Raw genomic sequence first — 7,176 nt, forward strand, 5'->3', positions numbered from 1 at the left:
CACATTGATGATTTATATCATGGAGATCTCCCCTTGTATCTTGTAAATCATGCATATATGTGACATAGAATATGAATAATTTGAGAATGCATGATGTCAAATGGTATCTGACGAATTCCAGCATGTGTGCATTAATTTTTTGAGGAATAAGCATGCGAAGAAAAACCGTTTAAAAGCGTCAGAGTACCATCGGGCTTACACTACTAGGAAAAGGGCTATAGATTATATAGACACTAATGGCGCACCAGACAAGTAGTGCGCCACTACTATATAGCAGTGGCGCACCATTTGCAGGTGTACCATTAGTGTGATGGACACTAATGGCGCACCACACACTCGGTGTGCCACTACTATAATTTTTTTGTTTTTGCAAAATTACTAATGGCGCACCGGGGCAGAGTGTGCCATAACTAGTTTAACTAGTAATGGAGTACCACTCACCCAATGCGCCACTACTATAATTTTTTTTTGCAAAACTACTAATGGTGCACCACCAGCTGGTGCGCCATTAGTAACCAGGGTTACTAATGGCGCATTTGTAGGTGGTGCGCCACTATTTTTTTTTTGCAAAACTATTAATGGCGCACCACCAGCTGTTGCGCCATTAGTAACCAGGTTAATAATGGCGCACCAGCTGGTGGTGCGCCATTAGTAATTTTGCAAAAAAAAGTATGTCTCTGCCACCCACGACCCCAACCCCAACTCCCCCCCATTATAAAAAAAACCCCAACTCCCCCTCCTTCCATCCCCAACATGTTGCCGCGATTGCCGGCGAGCCTCCACCTCCGGTTGCTCCGGTGGCCGTGCGGCTTCAGCTCGTCCTCGGCCCTGGCAGCGGCCACGAAGGAAGGGGCTGACGGGAAGATTGTGGCCGCGGTGGTGTTCGAGCGCCTCCCCGTCGTCATCCCCAAGAACCACCCCATCGTCTACGCTTTCCAAGAATTCTCGTACTCTAGATCCGCCCGTCTCTCCTCTAGTTTCGCGGCGCCTGCTGTTTGCTGGTGCGCTGACGTCGTCCCTAGTGCGGGGTTTGGTTTCTTGCCCTTTCCTAGGTTCCGGTGGAGGCAGCAGTACAGGCGGCAGTACCCCGACGATGTCCTAGGCAAGGCGGACGTGAGGTGACATTTCGCTCTCGGGCTTTGCGATTTTTTCTGTGTTTATGTAGTCGGCTATTTCTTGCTCATAGATTTGAAGTGTGTAATGGGTTGAGTGCATTATTGGGTAAGGGTAGCATATTTTCGCTGCTGTGCCTGTTGACACTATACAAATTGGGAAGGCTGGCACAAGAGTTCTGTATATCATAATAGGTTGGAAATTTCAGGTAGAGGGAAATAATTATTCTTGGTTTGTGTGCAAAAGGAACAGCACTGGTTAAGCAACATAACAATTAATATTTACAAGATACATGAGAAGCAATTCCTCATGAGTAAACAATGCATGACCCACTACTGCCAAAAATTTACAGGGAAATAATCCACATGCCATCTGGGCTTATATGCCTTGAATAAAAATGAAATAGCAACCTGCCAACCGTCAAGTGAGAGCCATGAAATGAAACTTGCGCACAAATGGAACAATTTGGTTGTTTAGATAGAGCATCAGTAAAGGATTTGGGTCTCATTCCATGGTAATGAAGCATGATTGTGGCAGAATCCCTACGACCAGAAATTGTACCTACTATCAAAGTTATCTGCTCAACAACATAGATCATGCATATACTCAATGATATATGTCGGGGAGGCGCTGTCGCTCGGGTTCCCGCTATGGTTCGCGTTGGCCGGCGCGCTCGCGCTTTGGCGGCCGGCCTCCTTCCTGTGGGTCACCCCCACCGCCCAGATGGTCGGCCTGTCCTTCACCATGCTCGGTCCGTGCCCTGCCCTCCATCCATGGCTTCGTCCATACCTACTTCTCCGTCCCTTCCCTGTCTTTCATCGCCATTACTAGGCTTAGAGTCCTTAGCTCTACTTACATTGCGGAACTGTCACACATGAGGGCTGTTGTCCACGAGGATAGATTAGAATGCGCTTCGAGGTTTGCATCGCTTAGAATCCTTAGATACAAGTCCCGCTTTATGGATCTGCGCATCTTTGTTGAGATGCACTCAGTGATTCAGAGATGGCGTGATGGCTGAATTTTTAATGACTGAATGTAGCTCTGATCTGTGTGCACAGGAATGGGGATGACACTGACGCTTGATGACCTGAGAACCGCGCTGTTGATGCCCAAGGAGTTTAGCTGCTGGGTTTCTACTTCAATACACTGTCAGTTCTCAAACTTCTTCAATGTTTCAAGCAGCAATCCCTGTAGCCATGTCTACACTTTTCCATGTTAGATGTGGTGTTGAACTTTTTTGTTACAAACTGCATAGGAATATTATACCCTAGATATTAAACAAGATTGCCATTTTCATTTTATTATCCAGCTGCAATGTTGTCCATTTGGATGAACCATGAATACTTTTTATCCGAAATGTTGGACTTGAAAGCACATATAAACTTCATGATCCATCAGAAAGAAAGAAAAGCCATTATTTTACCTGTGGCTTTGCTGGTAGTAATTGCTGATAATTGAGCTCAGTCTTACATTTGTTTTTATACATCCAACTGCAGAGAATTAAAGAAATTGTGTGTGCAGCTGAGCTGAGGCTCGACACGGTGTCGCTTTGGTTGGTTCTGTCTCGCTCGAATCGCCTCGGCCTGTTAAAAAGCGCTCCACAGCGCCTCCAAGCTCCAAGCCTCCAACGTACACGACCCTGAGCATCCGATCGACCAGCAACGATGAGTCACTCATCCGTCTCCAACTCCATCAAATGTTGGAAAACCTCTCTCATGCGTGTTTCCTTTTGATATGAATCAAGATGAGGCTGAAAATTGACTAATCCTGTGCTAGCTAGCTAGGTTGGATCCAGCAAGCTTTGGCATGTTACGATTATATCTGCATCTTACTTCATATTTGCTGCCCTTCGCTCTCTTACGAGCCAGTGCAGGGGTGTTCCTGGAGATGTGGGAGGGGGCAGGGGTGCAGCCGAATGAGCTGACGGTGAGCAGCGTGCTTCCTGCGTGCGCGGCGGTTGGGGCCATGGAGCTGGGGATGAAGGTGGAGGAGTACGCGAGGGGCAAAGGCCACCTGAGGAATGTGTTTGTCACCAATGCACTGCTGGAGATGTATGCCAAGTGTGGAAGCATCCAAAGAGCTTGGCAGGTGTTTCAGGGGATCGGTGGTCGGCGAAATCTCTGTTCTTGGAACTCGATGATCATGGCGTTTGCCTTGCATGGCTCCTGGAGGGAAGCCCTTGCCCTGTTCCATAAGTTGAGGGTGAGGATTTCTTCCTTGAATTGTATATTTTATTACTTCTATGTGTTCGCATCAACGCAGCATCACTTCCTTGCAAGGTTATTATTTGGGACTAGATTGAGTGATTGTTGACATTAAAACCACCTAGCAAATTACATTATTCTCATATGTCTTTGCTCCTTTGTCTCTGTCGAACTTGAGGATGTGCTATTCGGTCATTTAGCTCGGATTTACGAAATTTGCTGTCTTCCGAGGTGGTTTGGCACCTCATCGTCTCTAGTTTCCCCTGCCTCAGCTTTGGCGCCTTCCATCAGATCAGAAACAATGGAAAGGACATCTGCTTGGAAATTGCAGCTAAGCGGGATGATCTTCTTTCAAAAGTTGTAGAAGCTACTTCGTGGTTGGGACATCTGCCGACGTTGTCTGGTCCACGAGGAGCACAAGCACGAGAAATCCGCTTTGACATCCAAGAGCTACGGTATGATGTCAGTTATATTTCCTCCTCATTAGGGTCGCGCAAATACGTAGGTATGCGCTTGTTTGGATAACTATTAACCGCCGGTGATGTCAGCTATATATAGCTTTGATGGTAATTTTTGTTGGTAGCTTACCAAGCTGATCGCTTGGTTCCATATATATATATATATAGTTGGTAATCTGTTTTTGCTATACACACAGACATGGGATTGAGATATACAGAGGGGAGATTCGGGGATGCGGAACATGGGGCAACAGCAATTTGGCCCAGGAGTATCGTATATCGAAAATGCTTACTGCCGTGATTGATAAAGCAAGGAGGTTCCTGTCTGCTGGGAAAACCAACTTACATGGCCATGCTCAGGGAACCAGCAAGCGCAAAGACACACTAATGGTCAGCCACAAGCCTGAGGAGACTCTGGATGCTCTTTCTCATGAGCAGATGGTGCATTCCGAGAAAACTTCGCCCAACGGAAGCTCTGACATTACGAATATTTGGCGGTAAATGAAATTCCACCTTATTTTTTTACAATCAAGGGATGTTTTATTGGAGTAACAGCAATTTCCCTCTTGCCAGTGGGACAATCTCTGCCCACGCAGCATCCGGTTGCATTTTTGACAAGCCCAAACCCCAGTCAGCTAGTATCGTCTCGGCATGCAAGGACGATGTGCATGGTCTAACTGAACCTGAACCAGAAAACCATCGGTAACTTATTTATATCTTTGGTATCTTTAGTTTATTTTCCTGGTGCATTGATCCATTAATTTTGACTTCTCAACTCTGAATAGCGTGATTATGCATCTTGACATGAAGCCGCACATTATACCTTTGTGTAGTGACTTCTCCGGTCTGGGCCGTGAATCATGGGATCGCCACGACTTCCTGAGGTGACTTGGTATTCTCACAAATGATGTTTTTGTAAATACGGATATATATCCATCTGACTCTCAAACTACTCAAAATGTGAAGGTGCAAGCTTGTAGTCACCTATTGCCTGTGAAGGTCAATATGATTACTAACTGTGTTGAAATATTGTTCAACTGCTAGTCTAAGTACATTTTGCCTATCTATATTCTTGGCAGGGTACTCCAGCTTATGCACAGTTTATGTATGGGGATGCTGACTCTAAGTTCGCGCCATCAGTAAAAGGAGTTGCAGCCACTGCTCATACAGCATGTTACTATGTTACCTTTTAAATCTTCCCCCCACAGAACTGATAGTTGTAGTTACATTTGCTAAAATCTGAAGCATGTGGCCTTTTGGAATATGCATCTTTTTTTTGTTCCTATTTTTTATTTGTTGGAGGACAACATGTATGTACTCATATTTTTGGTTCATCTTTTTGTTATGTATTAATCGTTTGCACGGCACATGATGCCTAATAATAAGAAAAGAGATGTCTATTGAACATGAGTTTTGTATACTTATTTTCAGCTATTTTGAGGCTTTATTATTGGTTCTGTGGAACAAGCTGCATGGCAAAAATCTAGGTTAATTTGTTTGTCAACTTGCGTTCAATGTATGTGCATGTTTATGAACATATTTTAGTTGTGGTGTAATATGTGTTTATCTTGAACCTTCTTGTGGGTGTGAGGATAATAATTGAATATTTTTAGAGCTGGTAGTATAACCTATGGCGCACCATGAGCTATACTAATGGCACACCTGGGAGGCATACTAATGGCGCACTTGAGAGGCATACTAATGGCGCACCTGAGAGGCATACTAATGGCGCACCTGGGAGGCATACTAATGGCGCACCATGAGCTATACTAATGGCGCACTGCCTAGTGCGCCATTAGTATACCAGATACTAATGGCGCACCTGTGGTGCGCCATTAGTAAAAAATTCTAATGGCGTGATGCTAGTGGCACACGTATAGTGCGCCATTAGTAGCCAAAACAGGTGCGCCACTAGCAGGCCTTTTCCTAGTAGTGTTAAGTTACAACTCATTACATAAAACACTTCAGAAGAACCAAGAGTTTGTAACTTAACAAAGTTCATAAGCCCCAAAATATATCCCGCACGAAGACTAACTCTCAGATTTATCCCCCTTTGTCATCAAGTGACGAAAAGGGACAAAACTCAGGACTAACGCCCCATGGAAGACTTTCACTTCTTGGCTGATGAAGAAGACGTGTGAGGATTCTTGGCGACGGGCTTCCTCCTTGGGTCAGTGGCAGTGTCTTCTGGTTCTTCATCAGATTCTGCAGTGCGGAATGAAGAAAAGGAACTGTCATCAAGGTCTGGAACTTGAATTGGCTTGAATTTCTTCTCGAGAGGCCACGACCAGTCGAAGTCCTGAGTAAAGTCCAATTCATCAAGTTCTTCTTGAGTCTTCAGATGAGCTAGAGTGGCCCAGGTGCGATAAAAAACCTCATGAAGATAGTAGTGATTTTTCTTCACTGCATTCTGAGTCTCGTTGAGGGTTGTCAGAATGGCACTGAATTGTCGTTTGACCCATTTGTGATTGCGATCGACCTTCTGATGAAGACCGAGGAGTAGTTCTCTGTTAGTCATTATCCTTGGTGCAACAGGGCTAGGCGGCTCCTGAGTTTCAGTGTCATCCCATAAAGAATATGCTTCTGGTTCGCAAAACTGGCCATAAAGGGGCCGACTTCCTTCATCGATGACAGATTTTCCTTTTCCTTCAACAGGCTCAAAAGTCTTCTTGTTGACTCTGATAGGAGGCAGGTATCCAATGTGATCGTTGAAATCAGCATGATAGTTGATGCTTGACCTGCGTCTGATGAGTCTCACGATCTATGGAGCGTAAATCTTCAAGTCGAAGGGTGACATAGCATTGTCAGCCAGAGTCCTGAGGAAGAAGTCGTGAAGGTTTATTGGTATGCCACGGATGATGTTGAAGAGGATATTCTTCATGATGCCTACGACATCTTCTACCTCATCATGACCTTTGATTGGAGCGATGACACTGCACAGGATCATGTAGATAGTCCTTGGTTCATACTTCAAGTCTTGAACCAGAAAGGTCTTTCTTGGAGGTTGATCCTTGGCCAAAGGCTTCATGAGGACTTCCATAAGCTTGTTGGGCAACTCTCTTTCATCATACATCAGCACAACTTGTTCTTAGGGAATTGAAACTGGAAGCACTCGCAGCAGCTCAGTGGCAGGAGGTTTGTAATGTGTGTGGTGAGTCATCCAGTCTAGCACCCTAGTGTTGATATCCTTCAGGTCTCCAGAGATGTGCAATGTAGCATCAAATTGAAGAACTATATCACTATTCTAATCACTTATATCGGTACAGTGAGGCAGCATTCCGGCTTCATGAAGAACATTGAGTACTGGGGCCAAGCAATGAATTTCTTCCATCTCAACATGAGGAATATGCGTGTGCTGAAATATTTTGTTTCTCCCACATAGCACAGAGGCATAGTAGGTG

The 7,176-nt window shown here is 45.1% G+C and overlaps 1 long non-coding RNA gene across 1 annotated transcript; it reads left to right on the plus strand.

Moving 5' to 3' along the window:
* Nucleotides 1-4,720: 4,720 nt before the first annotated feature.
* Nucleotides 4,721-5,033, plus strand: LOC123446501. Its single transcript, XR_006631392.1, has 2 exons — nt 4,721-4,774; nt 4,855-5,033. It is a non-coding gene; the product is annotated as an uncharacterized LOC123446501 (long non-coding RNA).
* The last annotated feature ends 2,143 nt before the right edge of the window (nt 5,034-7,176 follow it).

The sequence above is a fragment of the Hordeum vulgare genome, chromosome 4H (genome assembly GCF_904849725.1).
Source record: "Hordeum vulgare subsp. vulgare chromosome 4H, MorexV3_pseudomolecules_assembly, whole genome shotgun sequence".
Lineage (NCBI taxonomy): Eukaryota > Viridiplantae > Streptophyta > Magnoliopsida > Poales > Poaceae > Hordeum > Hordeum vulgare.